Source organism: Halichoerus grypus, chromosome 5 (assembly GCF_964656455.1).
Source record: "Halichoerus grypus chromosome 5, mHalGry1.hap1.1, whole genome shotgun sequence".
Classification (NCBI taxonomy): Eukaryota; Metazoa; Chordata; class Mammalia; order Carnivora; family Phocidae; genus Halichoerus; species Halichoerus grypus.
This window is the reverse complement of record NC_135716.1, coordinates 137504358-137522146: the sequence shown is the minus strand read 5'-3', so window position 1 is coordinate 137522146 and position 17789 is coordinate 137504358.

The window sequence follows — 17789 nt, the reverse complement described above, 5'->3', positions numbered from 1 at the left end:
GGGCCAGAGCCCCTCCAGAAATATTCAGAACCATAATCAAGAATCCTCACACAGGGAGGGCCTATAGTTCCTTTGTGAATGACCTTTCAATCCTGCAAACCTCATAGCCTAAATCACCACTGAGTGTTATCTGAATATAGGCTGCCCTTTTAGTCTCTAATTTCATTGCATTGACTGAGGCTTTAGTGAGTTTATTGTTGGAAAAGGAAGCATTTGTGCCTCAAGTACAGGAAATCACCAAACAATTAACTTCCATGGACTCGTGCAGCCTGGGTCAAATGCCTCAGTGTGATCGTCTTTGTTTCATGTCAGGCTATTGAGGAAATGTTTTGCAGGTCAGAATCTTGGCTTTAATGTGTTGTTTTGAGTCAATGGGGTCAGCTGTGAGACCTCTAACAGTGATAATTGTCTATAGTAAAATGTGAATATAGCTGTCAGAGGTCTGCCATGAGGAAGGGAAGATTTCAGGGGGGAAGAGAATTTTCTCTAAAATACACTGTAATTTGGATATTTGGAGGTGGGAAGGGCCACTTACAGAGACCAGGGAGAAGATAGCGTGGGAAGAAGGCAAAAGGAGAATAGTTATTACACTTTGTGGGCAGGGAAACATTAACCCCTCGGAGACAAAGAAGTTGGTGTGTGGGGAATAGTTTAAAGGGATGGTTAGAATTTGGGCTTATATAGCATCTTAACAAAAGACAAATTTTTCGAGAAGTGACAAGACAAAGGAAAAGGGGTTTGAATTTCAATTGGGTGGCAGACTGTGGGAAGGCAAACATGGGGGAAATAATGGACGGTAAGCGCTAGTTACTAAAGTTTGTTATGTAGATTCCTTGGGGCTAATAAGGGTCTAGAGTTTTCTCCCATGATCAACCTTTGTCCTGCCTGGCAGAGATAGGAAGGGAAATACCTTTACAAATTTAGGTCCTGCTTTTAGGCAAATAAGGGGAGGGCAAAGAGTTTATCTTTTCTTTCTTTCTTTCTTTTTTTAAAGATTTTATTTATTTATTTATTTGACAGAGAGAGAGATCACAAGTAGGCAGACAAGCAGGCAGAGGGAGAGGGAGAAACAGGCTTCCCGCTGAGCAGGGAGCCCGATGCGGGGCTCGATCCCAGGATGCTGGGATCATGACCTGCGCCGAAGGCAGACACCCAACCGACTGAGCCACCCAAGCGCCCCAAAGAGTTTTTCTTATATCTGCTTCTTCTCAGTTACCTTCAGTTTAAAATAAGTGTCTTATTCTGGGCTGGCATATTCTGCCACCCTTCAGCAGCTACTATGTGAACGGGACAAATAAGATCCCTCCTTTTGAGATGCTTACATGCCAGGTGGGAGTGTAGAAGGAGAGAAAAACAATAAATATATAAATGAATGAATGAATGAATGAATGAATGAATAATGAGATAAGGGGTACCTGGATGGCTCAGTCAATTAAGCGTCCAACACTTGGTTTTGGCTCAGGTCATGATCTTAGGGTTGTGAGATCAAGTCCTGTGTTGGGTTCCATGCTGGGCATGGAGACTGCTTAATATTCTCTCCCTCTCGCTTTGCTCCCCCTTCCTTTCCTCTCAAACAAACAAACAAACAAATAAAAAAAAACCCCAGATGATTTTAGAATGTGATAAATACTGTAGAGGAAATACAGTTTTAAGTGTGTGGACTCTGGAATTAGTCTGCCTGGGTTCAAGTATTGGCTCTGCTATTTACTAGCTATGTGATCTTTGCAAGTTAGTCTCTGGGTTTCCATTTCCTCATTTTTTTTTTTTTTAAGATTTTATTTATTTATTTGACACAGAGAGAGAGAGCATTCGAGAATGCTCACAAGCAGGGGGAGCGGCAGGCAGAGGAAGAGGGAAAAGCGGGCTCCACACAGAGCGGGGAGCCTGAAGCAGGGCTTGCTCCCAGGACCCTGGGATCATGACCTGAGCTGAAGGCAGACACTTAACCAACTGAGCCACCCAGGTGCCCCTCCATTTCCTCATTTGTAAATGGGGATAGTAATAGTACCTATTTCATAACTTTATGGGGATATGGGATGTGGTGTCTAAATGGGGTTTCTTTTGATCAGATGGGGGCCTGCCAAATGTGGGGCGACAGTTGGGTGCAAGCCGTGGTGCAGGGGGTGAAAGAATTCACCTGAGGCAGAACAAAGGAGATAGAAGCTTATGGAACACACCGCAAGGCGGGTCAGGACCGCAGAGGACAGGCTGTCTGCCACGAGGCAGTGGGTGGGGGCTCTTTCTAAAGGGGGAAGATAAGGAGGTACAGTGACATGTGGAATCTTCCCTTTTTTGGTAACTGTGCCTAGTTGTAAGTAGCCCATTGGTCAGTTAGGGCCCATGGATATTTTGAGATGGGTCGCCAGATGGGCCAGTTTGTATTCAGCCAGATGGTCTCTGTGGGTCCTTTCTACATTCTATTGCTCAAGCCTGTTTGCCTAAAAGCAGCCTCTACATTGGGGAGATTAAATGAATGAATGAATTAAATAAATGAATGAATCCATGTGAAGTGCTTAGAAATGTGTGTGCCCCATAGGAAGTGCATACTAAGAGCTACCTACCAGTACTATGAAGAAGACAGTGATATATAACAATAAATGGGGAGGGTGGTGCTTAAGATAGTCAGTGAAGGACTTACTCAGATTGTGGTGATTAAGCTGTTACCCAAAGTATGAGCAGGAGCCTGTCATGATTAGAGTATTTCAGGAGGAGGGAAATCTAAACGTAAAGATCCTACAGCAGAAGAAGCTTAGCATATTTGAAGAAGAGAAATGTGGCCTGTGTGGTAAGACAGTGAGCAAGAGAGAAAGTTGAATTCTATTAGTTTTCTACTGCTGTGCAACGAATTGCAACAAACTCAATGCCCGTTTATTAGCTCACAGTTCTGTCGGTCAGAAGCCTGGGTGGGCTCAGCTGCATTCTCCGCTTAGAGTCTCACAAGGCTGAAGTCAAGGTGTTGGCCAAACAGGACTCTTATTTTTTATCTTATTATTATTATTTTTTTAAGTAAGCTCTATGCCCAGTGTGGGGCTTGAACTCACAACCCTGAGATCAAGAGTCACACACTGTACCAACTGAACCAGCCAGGTGGCCCAGACAGACAGGACTCTTACATGGAGGCTCTGGAGGAGAATTCACTTACAGAGCCATTCAGGTTATTGGCAGAGTTCAGTTCCTGGTGGTTGTAGGCTGGGGGTACTCTCAGCTTCTAGAGGTTGCCTGTACTCTTTGGCTCATGGGCTCTTCCTCCATCTTCAAAGCCAGCAAAGGTGAGTCGAGTCTTTCTCCTGTTTTGAAGTTCTCTGACTTCTGCTTCTGCCTCTGCTTGCACAGGCTCAGGTAATCTGCCCTTTGCCATGTAACAGAGCACAGTCACAGGAATAATACAGGGGATGGGGATCATGGGGGCCAAAATTCTGCCTACCATAGGCATGAAATGAATTAGAGATGTAGTCTTAAGCCGGCTTATGAAAAGACTGACAAGAAGTGTTGATGTTACTGTTGTTTTTTTTTTTAAGATTTTATTTATTTATTTATTTATTTATTTATTTATTTATTTATTTATTTGGAGCACAGGGGGAGGGGCAGAGGGAGAGAGAGAATCTCAAGCAGACTCCATGCTGAGCAAGGAATCCAACATGGGGCTCAATCCCAGGAACCTGAGATCATGACCTGAGGGGAAATCAAAAGTTGGACACTTAACCAACTAAGCCACCCGGACGCTCCAAGAGTCGATGTTATTCTAAATGCTAAATGAAACCCTTCAGGTTTCAAGCTGACAAGTGTCACGATCTGATTTATATTTTCCACAGATCATCTGGCTGCTGGTGAAGAATGGATTGTAGAGGTTGTAAGCAAAGGCAGCGAGGATATGGCTGTCCCGGCGTGAGATGAAAATAGCTGGGACTAAGAGTGATAGCGGACATGGAAAGAGAGGACAGATATTGGCATTCTTTAGATAAGGTCAGAGGAACTTACTGATCAAAGTAGGTTCGTAAGAGATATGGGAAAAGAAGTGATCAACTTGGAGGATCGTAGTGCCATTGCTGAGATGGGAAAGAATGGGGAATGGTCTGTTAAGGGTGGAGGATGGGCTTGGGAATCAAGAGTTCTCTTTCACATGCGTAATAGGAACCAAGTCTTTTCATTGGTTTCTGTTTCCACTGTTGCCCAGTTCCTCTCCATCACCCACTCCCCTTAGCAACCACAGTAATTCTTATAACACTTCGGTCCTATAATATCACTTTCCTGCTCCACCCCCAAATGGCCTCGGTTCACAGAACGAAAAACAGTTTTTATCATGGTCCACAGAGCCCTCCCCAGTCTGACCCGTGGCTGCCTCTCCAACTTCGTTTCCCATCATTCTTCTCCTTGCTCACTGTGCTTCAGACACTCTGGCTTTCTTCTATTTCCTCAAATTTTGCAAACCTGTTCCCATTTCTGAGCTTTTACAATTGCTTTTTCTGTAGATCCCGGAAGGTCCACTTCTTCACTTCATTCCAGTTTCTGCCCAAATGTCTCCTTCTCAGATAGGCCATCTTGACCAATCTATAGAAAATAGCAACACTGTTGCTCTAATTCTTTGTCCTACTTTAATTTTCTTTCTAGCATCTATCAACATCTAACATTGTAACTTAAGTTTGTTTCTTACCTGTTTCTCCCACAAGCCTCACCAACAGAGTGTTCAAATTTTTGCCAATCTGACCTACAAAAATTTGTATATCAGTGAGTTTTAATATGCCTTTCTCTTACTATGAATGAAGTTGAAAAGTTTTTCATATTTATTTTATGCAGATTTGTCCTCATTTTAGTAAATATTACATATATATTTTAGGACCTATCTTCCCCTTTAATAAAGTGGGTACTTCTTTATTAAATATGTGTCCTAGTCCATTTGGGCTGCTATAATGAAAATACCATAGAATGAGTGGTTCAAACAACAAACATTTATCATCAAATTTCTCGAGGCTGGGAAATCCAAGGTCAAGGCATGGGCAGATTCAGTGTCTGATGAGAGCTACTTCCTGGTTCATAGATGTCCATCTTCTCTCTGATTCACACACAGAAGAGGTGAGGAAGTCTCTGGAGTGTCTTTTATAAGGGCACTAATCCCATTCCTGAAGGCTCTGCCCTCATGACTTAACACCTCCAAAAGCCCAACCTCCAGATAGTATCACATTTGGGATTAGGTTTTAATGTATGAATTTTCAGGGGTACATGAGCATTTAGTCTATATTAGTATGTTAAGTATGTTTATTTATATACACACCTTTCCACAAAGTATTTGAGAAAGTTTTTAAAAGGCACATATAATAAAGTAGTATATCATAAATAAAAGAAGAAAATAAAGACTAAGAGAAAGAAGAATGCTAATATGACAACCATTGGGGTAAATGTAAATTACTGTGCTTAAATTATACACTTTTCCATGAACATCTTAAATAACAGGTTTAAAATTGTTCTATAATTTGTGTTATAGACACAAAGATGGCCCCAAATTATCCTCACTTCCTGGTATTCATGCCTTTGTGTAAATCCTTCTCCTTGAGTGTAGGCAGGACCTGTGACTTGCTTCTAACCAATAGAATATGTCAAAGGTGATGGAAGGTAACCTCTGTCATTGCATTACAGAAGATTGTAACTTTGATCTTGCTGGCAGATGTTCTCTATGGACTCTCTGACTTACTGGCTTTGATGAAGTAAGTCACCTTATGGAAAGGCCCATCCGGCAAGGAACTGAGGACAGCTTCTCCTGAACAGCACAGGGGCTGAGGCCCTCAGTCCAAAAGACTACAAGGTGTTGAATGCTGCTAACAATGATGTGAACTTGGAAGAAGATCCTTCCCCAGTCAAACCCCAGATGAGAGCCCAGCCCAGCCCTGGCTAACACTTGATTGCAGCCTTGTAAGAGACCCTGAAGCAGAGGACTGAGCTAAGCCATCCCAGATTTATGACCAAGAGAAACTACGACCTAATAAATGAATAGTTTTTTTTTAAGATTTTATTTATTTATTTATTGAGAGACTGAGAGAGAGAGAGAGAGAGAGCACAGAGGGACGGGCAAAGGGAGAAGGAGAGAGAGAATCTCAAGCGTGGCTTGATCTCATGACCCTGAAATCATAACCTGAGCCAAAATCAAGAGTCAGACACTTAACCGACTGAGCCACCCAGGCTCCCCTATAAATGAATAATGTTTTAAGCCTTTAACAAATGAGTGATATTTTAAGCCACTCAGTTGGTGGCAATATTGTTACACAACAATAAATAACTTATAAAACTATGGTGTAAGAAATACCACATTTCATTATTTTTCCTCAATTAAATTAAATCCTTTGGGCTCTTATCTATCAGGGTTGGTAATTCAGTCATAGTTATTTTTAGAGGGCCCTACCTCATTCTTTATAAAAGAACCCAAGGCTTATGTAACTTAGGAAAAGTGATGGAGAGAAGAGATGTATAGGGAGTCCTCAATCCACTGATTTGCTGCTGAAACACATATTGTCAGTCTTTACACTCTAGTCAAAGGTGGTTGCCTCTGCTGAAGATAGCATCTACTCCCTCTGCCAAATTTGGCAACTGGAATGTTCACCGCAGGGATGATTACAGCTTAGTGCTCAGTCCCCAGGTACACAGAAAGCCATGCTCAACAACATTCCTGCCACGTCCAGGCCACTGTGAGGAAGCAGAATGAGGAGCCCCACAGCCAGAGGACCTAGCACAGCCTAACTGCCTACTCTGGATATAATCCATCTTTGCTCCGGCCCCTTCTCTCTTAATACCGGAAGCCCTCCTCTTTTTTTTTTTTTTTAAAGATTTTATTTATTTATTTGACAGAGAGAGACACAGCGAGAGAGGGAACACAAGCAGGGGGAGCGGGAGAGGGAGAAGCAGGCTTCCCGCCGAGCAGGGAGCCCGATGCGGGGCTCGATCCCAGGACCCTGGGACCATGACCTGAGCCGAAGGCAGACGCTTAACCGACTGAGCCACCCAGGTGCCCCAGAAGCTCTCCTCTTTTAGGCCAGTCCAACAAGTCTCCAAAAACAATGTTTTCTTAACTAGGTGAAGGAAGCCTAGACTGTACCAAATAGAACACAAAGTCCTGGCTACCCTCCCCTTTCCTACCCCTAGACTCTTTCCCAGGAAGGGAGGAACAATAATGTCTAATTTTTTTGTGAAGATTCTATAGCAACTGGAAATTATTTAATTTACATAATTTAATGTAAATAAAAATTAATTTAATTTAAATAATTATTTAATTATGAAATTTGTCATTTAGGTTGCTAGCCACACCATCAGGGCAAGATGAACACTTTTTTTTTTTTAAAGATGAAAACTTAATTGTGAGGTCCTCATTATTGTGAAAGATTCTGTTTCCTCAAGGGGTGCCTTGGTGGCTCAGTTGTGAAGTGTCTGCCTTCGGCTCAGGTCATGATCCCAGGGTCCTGGGATCGAGCCCTGCATCGGGCTCCCTGCTCAGTGGGAAGCCTGCTTCTCCCTCTCCCAGTCCCCCTGCTTGTGTTCCCTCTCTCGCTGTGTCTCTCTCTGTCAAATAAATGAAATCTTAAAAAAAAAAAAAAGATTCTGTTTCCTCAAAACAAAACAAAACAAAATAAAACAAAACAGTACTCTTCCTAGCTCTAAATTCTACGGGGGATTTTCTTTTTGAGAATAAAAAGGAAACAAAAGGAGAAAAAAAAAGAAATAAAAGGGACACAGTACTACGATTTGTAAGTTCTGGTCTACTTAAAGTCCAGAGGTAGGTGAAACCCTCATGTCAGTGACCCTGGGCCTGGGCTCAGGTATAGGACCCAAATATGTTTGAGGTAAGAAGACTGAATATATGGTAAAAACCATATTGTGGAGGGACTTGCAGGCACCATAAAAGAGATAGATTAAAACTGAACCAAATTAGACATTTATATTTCACAAACTTTAAAAAATATCTGTACTATTTACCACGGTGGTCTTGGCTGCTCTAGTTTCTGATGCTCCTTTAAGTTTTTTTTTTTTGTCTTTGAAATGCATTGGACATTACAAATGATCTACTTCGCCAAATCTGGGTTCTTCCACAGAGATATGAATTTAGTTTTTCAGCAGTTCAAATATTTTCCCCCCTTTTTCCTTTTGTCATTATCTCTGATAATGCCATATTATTCCTCCCACTCAAAAGCCAAGAAAGACAATCCAACTACTTCCTCCTCCAACTTACTTACAGGAAAGACTAGAAACAATTCTATCAAGTCCAGCTGGGGCAGCAAAATGCCAAGAAGCTTTTCTTAGATTTTTGAATTCTGTGTGACTGTCTCTGTAGGTGCTTTCCAACAATTTGGTTTTATTTTTCTTGAATTCTGTTTTTGCTGCAGAAACCTTCAATTGTCTAACAGTGGTGGCATTTAGTAATCTTTGCCAAGTTTAATTCCAATTCAGTTGCCTGGAAGGTTTCAGTGACCCTGGAATAAGCTTTTGTAAAGCTTGTTTTGTGCAATGGGAAATTGCTCAAGGAAGTACGAGTCAGGGTCTCCCCCTCCCTTCCAGTAAACAGATTGATTTCTTTCTTTTTATTTCAAGATGGAAACAGAAAGCAAACCAAAAAATACGACTATCACCTTTGCTCCTACTCAAGTACAAGTTAGATCTGCAGCATCGTAAGAAGCAGTGCTTGCCTCAGGGAAGTGTATGTGTCTGTATACCCAAGGTCTTTGTAGGTGGTAAGCCGGCAAATCTTTTATTTTAATAATCATGTATTGCTGGGGCGCCTGGGTGGCTCAGTTGGTTAATCGTCTGCCTTCCGATCAGGTCATGATTCCGGGGTCCTGGGATCGAGCCCCATGTCAGGCTCCCTGCTCAGCGGAGAGCCTGCTTCTCCCTCTCCCTCTGCCTGCTGCTCTGCCTACTTGTGCTCTCTCTCTATCTCTCTGTCAAATAAATAAATAAAATCTTAAAAAAAAAATCATGTATTCCTGTTAATATGTATTAGAAAAGTATGACAACATTATAAACCATCATTTCATGGATATTATTATTTCAGATTAGGCTAAACAAAAAAGCTCCAAGAAAAATATGAAATAAATAATATGATTGGCATGCGAATCCTGGAAGTGGTACATGAATAATGCTGTACAAACAGTTGATGGTTAAGAAATATTGTCCGATTAAAATATACTGGGATTTGTCTTAAGACAAAACTGTTCTGGGGGCATCTGGGTGGCTCAGACTCTTGGTTTCGGCTCAGGTAGTGATCTCATGGTCATGAGATTGAACCCCATGTTGGGTTCCATGCTCTGCTTAAGACTCTCTCTCCCTCTGTCCCTCCTCTCTTCTCTCCAAAATAAATAAATAAGTCTTAAAAAAGAAAAAAAAAAAAAGACGAAACTGTTTTGAATCCCAGTATTGCTGCGAAGCAGCTGTGAGCTTTAGGCAAGTTCACAAACCTCTCTGAAACTCAGTGTCTTCACCTGTAACGTAAAGATAGTTCCTACCTTACAGTGTTTTTGAGAGAAACCAGCTACTGGATTTATTTATTTATTTATTTTTTAAGATTTTATTTATTTATTTGACAGAGAGCAACACAACGAGAGAGGAAATACAAGCAGGGGGAGGGGGAGACGGAGAAGCAGGCTTCCCGCTGAGCAGGGAGCCCCATGCGGGATTGATCCCAGGACCCTGGGACCATGACCTGAGCTGAAGGCAGACACTTAACGACTGAGCCACCCAGGCGCCCCCAGCTACTAGATTTATTATTATTATTTTTTATTTTTTTTATTTTTTTAAGATTTTATTTATTTATTTGACAGAGAGAGACACAGCGAGAGAGGGAACATAAGCAGGGAGAGTGCAAGAGGGAGAAGCAGGCACCACGCGGAGCAGGGAGCCTGATGTGGGGCTCAAACCCAGGACCCTGGGATCATGACTTGAGCCGAAGGCAGATGCTTAACGACTGAGCCACCCAGGCGCCCCCAGCTACTAGATTTAAAGCAGAGTTTTATAGTGAGCATAGTGTGTACTCATCAAATGGTAGACATCTTTATCTGATTCCTCCTGACTCTGTTTATTGTCGTTTATCTTAAGTAAAAATCTTGTAGCCACAAAGCAAGTAACCAGCTCTCCTGCCCAACATTAGTGTCAGAAAATACTGGTGCCCCTGAGAAACAGGGAACCTAATGAATAGGGCACTGTTTCAGCAATCAGGAGATCTGGCTTTCATCCTGGACTTACTGCAGCCAGTGACTTAACTTACAAAGCAACTATGAAAACAAGCCTTGTGCCTGAAAAAATAAACCATCTCACTCTTTTTCTTGATGTTTGATTGCCATGGGATTGTTTTCAGAATTAGGAGAATATGACTCAAGTTCAGTTCAGGTCAGCAAACATTTTTTTTTCAGGATTTGATCTGTGTCCGGCACTGTGCTAGCTCTTGGATATAAGAATGAATAAGGCAAGATTCTTGAGCTTTCATCCACTCATTCAGTAAATGTTTATGGAGTACCTAGCAGGGAACAGAAACCTTATAAGGCCTGGGGAATAAAAAAAAAGTTACTGCACTGATGGAATTTATAATCTAGAGAAAGTTATAGACAGTGATGCATGTTACATGTTTAAGAACTAGCTCTCTACAAAATAAATCAAAAAAGTGTGTGTGTATTAAATTTTATTAAGATAAAGAATGTGTAGCCAGAATTTATAAATAATAATATACACTTTATTGGAAGTCATTATACACAGTTGGTTCTCACTAAACGATTTTGTTGATTTTTGCAGAACTCTTAAATCCATGGCAGACCTATGGTTGTAATCGACAAATGAGTTTGGTTCCACCTGAATGTTGGTTGATATTTTAAGTTAAAGATTAAGATGAAGTGAAACAAGGAAGAAGAATGTCAAAACTTCACTTGTTTCTCAATGACTGAGTGATTTCTTCTTGAATGAGATAATAGCTTTCAAAAATTTCAAAAATTACAAAAAATTTTTGGTGCTATTCACAATCTAACTGCTACAGACAAAACACATTTAATTTTAATTTGTATTATTTTTAAAAGATTTTATTTATTTATTTGAGACAGAGAGTGAATGAGAGTGAGTAGAGCACAAGCGGGGGAGAAGCAGAAGGAAAGGGAGGAGCAGATTCACCACTGAGCAGGGAGCCCGATGCGGGGCTCAATCCCAGGACCCTGGGATCATGACCCGAGCCGAAGGCAGACGGCCGACAGACTGAGCCACCCAGGCGCCCCTCCAATAAATTCTTAATGCCTTAATTTACAATTACCATAATTGCAGATACTTGAAAATCATCCCAATTAAATGAAAAAAATATACAAAAAATTATCTTTCTTTTACCTTTATAATTCAAAGTATATTCAAAATAACGTGTTTTTTGTTTTTTTTGACAGAGAGAGAGAGAGACCGTGCCTGTGAGCAGAGGAAGAGAGAGAATCTTAAGCAGGCTCCAGGCTCAGCACAGAACCCAACCCGGTGCTCGATCTCATGACCCTGAGATCATGACCTGAGCTGAAACCAAGAGTTCCACCCTCAAAGGACTGAGCCACCCAGTTGCCCCTATTGTAACCTTTAACCAAAAATTCAGTGCCAGTTTTGTTAAGTTTAACAAAATGGCCACATTCTTAAGTTTAATTCCGTTGGTAACACGGATTCTTTATACTAGTCTGATTGAACTAAGAAGTTACAGCTGCTAGGCAATTAAAGCCAAGCTAAAGGAACTCTAGCCCTGTTTCCAACTATTATCCAGGGCTCTCTAGTCTTACTTCAGTCTGGCTCTTCATTCAGATTCCTTCTCCAGCAGCTTCTGGCCTTTGTCTCCTCTTTCTGGCCATATGTTTCATTGCCTCCTGGACTTGATGATGAAATCTGCCTTCCTTAGGTTGAACCGTGGCCTGGAATCTCACTTAGCCCAGCCCCAGGGAACCATGGCAAAAGACTTCATTCTGTTCAACCAGTCACCTGCTCAAGTTTGTTTGAAGTTAATCTTTAGGGTTTGGAAAAATATTGTCCATCCACAGTTCTCTATGTGGTGGAATTGTGATTCTTACTCTTTTTTTTTTTCCTTGTTCTTATTTTTCCCTAGTAAACATGGGGAGGAGCAACAGTAACATTTTATATTTGTATGATGGGCTTCTGTCCTTCATATCCTCTTCAACCAGGGCAACTCAACTTTTCTGTGTTTTATTTCTTAACGTCCATAGTAAGATTTTAACAAAGGACTGCTTGGCAAAAACAATGTTTTTAGATCACTTGTGCATTGAGTATTTCATGTAATCCTCAAAACAACCCAGCGAGGCTGATAGCTCATTTTTTAAAATTCTACTTGAGAGATGAGGATATGAAAGCAACAAAATTTTGACTGAGTCTCTTTTATACAGCTAGTTAGCTTTATATCTGGGATTATAATTTAGGGCAGAAGTAGTTATGGTGCAAATTGGGAATTCACGTGGTAGTTTCTTGTGGTTACCAAAGTGTGAACGGATTTTTAATATCCACAATATTCATATCTCTCCCCGATCCTGCTGGGGTCATCAATACCACATTACCCTACCTGAGGATCTGTTGTTTCAACCCTGATGCTTTGGTAATTTTTTTAAGATTAATAATTGGGATTTGTAAACTAGCAAAAGATTTTTTTAATTTAAATGCATGAATTCACGGGCACCTGGGCAGCTCAGTTGTTAAGCGTCTGCCTTCGGCTCAGGTCATAATCCCAGGGTCCTGGGATCGAGCCCCGCATCGGGCCCCCTGCTCGGCGGGAAGCCTGCTTCTCCCTCTCCCACTCCCTCTGCTTGTGTTCCCTCTCTCGCTGTGTCTCTCTCTGTCAAATAAATAAAATCTTTAAAAAAAAAATAAATGCATGAATTCATTTATAGGAAAAATCTTCCAGAGACATGAAAGCTAAAATCCAATGAAGGAATGACCTTTGTTGTGGAAAAACAAAAGAAAGGAAGAAATCAGGTCTTTTCTGGAAAATCTGGGACATCAAATTATTAGGTGTAATATGCTTCCCCCTAGGGATATAGGTCACTTTCAATATTTGCCAAAGCATTAGATCAGCCAGGCACTGGGAAACATTTGTAAGCTTTAATAACTGAGCTGCTTCAATGCGTTTTGGTAGAAGTTTAAAACCTCTCTGGCCCCATTTTATTAAACATATACCTTTGACTATACAACATCTCTCTCCTAGGATATTATTGAGAGAATAACCATCTACTTAACAGTTTTTATTGTGCCTGCAGTGTGTGTACATCGTGTACAGCTGTCATGTTGCACAAATGCAGTGATTAGAGCTCTGGAAAAGGACTTGGAGATAGAGGAGGAATTTGTAATCTGAGCAGGAAAGGACTTATTTAACTGGCTAAAAGTGTGTCAATCTCCTCTGCTTTGCAAATGAACTGGAACTCAGAGGTAAACTTTAGATCAAAAACAAAAACTCTGGGGTCAACTAAGGAGACGGGTATTAAAAACTAAGAGTTGAAACAAATTTGTTGTAGAATAATCAGAATATACAGATACTTTTTCAAAAAAGATTTATTTATTTTATTTTAGAGAGAGAGTGAGAGCAGGGGGAGAGGGAGAGAGAACCTCAAGCAGACTCTGCACTGAGCATGGAGTTGGACAGGCTCAATCCCATGACCCTGAGATCATGACCTGAGCCGAAATCAAGAGTCGATGCTTAACTGACTGAGTTAACCTGGTGTCCCTGTACAGATACTTTAAAAAAAAGAGAAAATAAAAACTACCTGAACTCTGACAGCCAGAGATAAGAATTATTAACATTTTAAGATAAATCCACACTTTATATGTATATATACATCTGTACAATAAAAAGCTATACATGCTGGTTTATAACTTGCCTTTTAAAATTCATCAATAAATCATAAACATATTTCTATGTCAAATAAGAAACTAAAATGTCATGTTAGTTACTACGTAGTATTTTATTAGGCTATTTTACCAAAATTTGCATAGAAAAATCTTTGTTTTGTTTCTCATTTTTGATATTTATTTATTTATATTTTTAAAAGATTTTATTTATTTACTTTTTTAATATTTTGAATTGTATTTTTTTAAGACTTTTATTTATTTATTTGACACAGAGAGAGAGGGAGACACAGCAAGAGAGGGAACACAAGCAGGGGGAGTGGGAGAGGGAGAAGCAGGCTTCCTGCTGAGCAGGGAGCCCGATGCAGGGCTCGATCCCAGGACCCTGGGATCATGACCTGAGCCGAAGGCAGATGCTCAACGACTGAGCCACCCAGGCGCCCCAAAAGATTTTATTTATTTATTCAAGAGAGAAAGAGAGAGGGAGTGGAGAGAGGAGCAGAGGCGGAGGGAGAGGGAAAGATAATCTTGAGCAGACTCCCTGCTGAGCATGGAGCCCCACATGGGGCTTGATCTCATGACCCTGAGATCATGACATGAGCCAAAATCAAGAGTTGGATATTTAACCGACTGAGCCACCCAGGCACTCCTCATTTCTGAGATTTATAGACATTAAAATGATAGACATTCTTTAATTTTTTTTTAAATGATAGACATTCTTGGGGCGCCTGCGTGGCTCAGTCAGTTAAGCGACTGCCTTCGGCTCCGGTCATGATCCTGGAGTCCTGGGATCGAGCCCCATGTTGGGCTCCCTGCTCAGCGGGGAGTCTGCTTCTCCCTCTGCCTCTCCCCCTGCTCCTTCTCTCTCTCTCTCTCTCACTCACTCACTCTCTCTCTCAAATAAATAATCTTTAAAAAAATAAAATAAAATGATAGACATTCTTTTTTTTTTAGATTTATTTATTTATTTATTTATTTGAGAGAGAGAATGAGAGAGAGAGAGCACATGAGAGGGGGGAGGGTCAGAGGGAGAAGCAGACTCCCTGCTGAGCAGGGAGCCCAATGCGGGACTCGATCCCAGGACTCCAGGATCATGACCTGAGCCAAAGGCAGTCGCTTAACCAACTGAGCCACCCAGGCGCCCTGATAGACATTCTTATAACCAAAATCTTTCGAATCCTTTGTTGGTTCCTAAAGATAAACTCCGGGAAGTGGAATTATAAGGTGTATTGGTTAAGATTCTTTGGTTGTAAGCAAGAGAAATCTGGCCACAACTAGCTTAAGGAACAGGGAAGAATTGACTGATTCACATTCATCCAATAATTGTTTAAAAACCATTAGAGGTTTTGTTCATTGGAAACTATAAGGATTCATTTATCATTTATTTCTCAAGTTGGAATACAGATTGCTCAAAGAAAATTATAAAGATTTTTTATTCTTAGTTTCCACCTTAGTTCCTTATATCCATACTCTGATCAATACTCAGCTAAGCAATAGAGGCAGACCCTCTGCAGATCGTCCCAGCACACTCTCTGTGCAGCAATCTCCTCTCTGGTATGCTGCCCTGAAAACTCTAGCTGTCTTGTCCTCTCATGACCCCAGCTCTATCTTCTCAACTCAGAGAGACCATAGACTCCACCTGGGCTCCCCCTCTGTGCAGTGCAGTATGGAAACTCTCTCCAGACAGTAAGTAGGGGTATTCATAGGGCTCACTTTGTTTGTTTCCTCCCTTTAGAAATCATACTGTGTTTTTTTTTTTGTTTTTAAGATTTATTCATTTATTTTAGGGCGCCTGGGTGGCTCAGATGGTTAAGCGTCTGCCTTCGGCTCAGGTCATGATCCCAGGGTCCTGGGATAGAGCCTCTCACATAGAGCTCCCTGCTCAGCAGGGAGCCTGCTTCTCTCTCTCCTTCTGCAGCTCCCCCTGCTGTGCTCTTTTGCTCTCTCTGTCGAATAAATAAATAAAATCTTAAAAAAATATATTTATTTATTTATTTTAGAGAGAAAGAGAAAGAAGGGGGAGAAAGCAGAGGGAGAAGGAGAGGTAGAGGATTTCAAGCAGACTCCCCACTGAGCACGGAGCATGACATGGCTCAATCTCACGACTTGGAGATCATTACCTGAGCGGAAATCAAAAGTCAGATGCCCAACAGAATGAAGGACCCAGGCACCCCCCCCTTTTTTTAAAGTAAGCTCTACCCCCAACATGGGGCTTGAACTCATGACCTGAGATCAAGAGTTGTATGCTCTACCAACTGAGCCAGCCAGGTACCCTGAAATCATACTGTCCTGTATTGCCTGATGTCCAATGTCTAAAAACCATTTTTCTTATATTTTGTCTGCTTTTTTCATTGTTTTGGAAGGAAGGGTGAATGTGGTCCCTGTTACTTCATCTTGGTCCAAAGTGAAGTCTCTATCTCAACATTTTTAGAGTGCCTGTCATGTGCCGGCACTTGGGATCCCTGCTAGAACATATGAGCAAGCTACAGAAAGGTCAGAATTTGAGCTGGCTCCATGGACAGCAGCATCCAGGGATATAAATGCTACCTGATTTTAAGATCTCTGTCTCTCTACTTTTGTTTCTTTCTCTGTCTCTTTCCATATCTTGTGTCTCTATCTTTTTGTACACTGCTGTCAATTTTTCCTTCTTTAGATGATCTGAATTTATGAAGAGTACACAGGCAAAGAGACTTGAAATTGTATTCTTCCGGGGTGCTGGGTGGCTCAGTCGTTAAGTGCCCTCAGCTCAGGTCATGATCCTGGAGTCCCAGGATCAAGTTCCACATCGGGCTCCCTGCTCAGCGGGAAGCCTGCTTCTCCCTCTCCCACTCCCCCTGCTTGTGTTCCCTCTCTCACCGTCAAATGTATAAATAAAATCTTTTAAAAAAATAAAAAAATTGTATTCTTTCAAGCTTAGTTATTTTAGAAAAAGGTGAATATCTTTTTCTCAGCTTCAGTATAAAAAATCTTTAGGAAGGAAAAATAAGCCCATCCCTTGGATGAGTCATTGTGGCTAGGGAAGTAAGGAACTTAAGCTGACCCAGTCCAGATCATGTGCTTTACATTTGTGACCAGGGATCTGGAATCTATTACAAAATAGAGTCACAGGGGAATCATCAGATGAGTAGCCATCATAATTTATGTTTACAATTTTGGGTATACTAATTTTTTTTTAAGATTTTATTTATTTATTTTAGAGAGAGAGAATATCAAGCAGACTCTGTGCTGAGCAATGAACTGGACACAGGGCTTGATCCCACAACTCTGAGATCATGACCTGAGCCAAATCAGGAGTCTGCACATTTAACTGACTAAGCCACCTAGGCACCCTAGTGGGTATACTATCTTTTTTTATTAAAAAAAAAAACTACTTTAAAGTAATTTCCGTGATGCCCAGGTGGCTTAGTCGGTTAAGCCTTAGGCTCAGGTCATGATCCCAGAGTCCTGGGATCAACTCCCGCATCAGGCTCCTTGCTCTCTGGGGAGCCTGCTTCTCCCTCTGCCTGCTGTTCCCCTTGCTTGTGTTCCCTCTTCCTCTCTCTCTCTCTCTCTCTCTCTCTCTCTGACAAATAAATAAAATCTTAAAAACATAATGTCCAACTTCAACACATTTGCCAATGGTTAGTATTAAGGGGTCAGATGCTTGTTTGATATAGTGCATAAAGAGGCTAAGGTAGAAGGAGGCTTAATGTTTGAATAATGAGTATGGTTCAGAAAAGCAATATACTGTAGAAAATCATATGAGGGTCCAGAAGAACAACCGAGAACTCTAAAGGGTTTCTAAAGGGAAACATTTATAAAGATAGTTTAGAAAACATCCAAAAAGAACTTTATGATAAGGTAGGGAAATCTTCTCTCATTCATGGACCCACCCAGGAAATTCTTAAGACATCTAGGCTAACTATGTCAAAGCTGGGCAGGAAAAAACTTTAATCTTGGAGTCATCTTTGAATAGTCTCTCCACT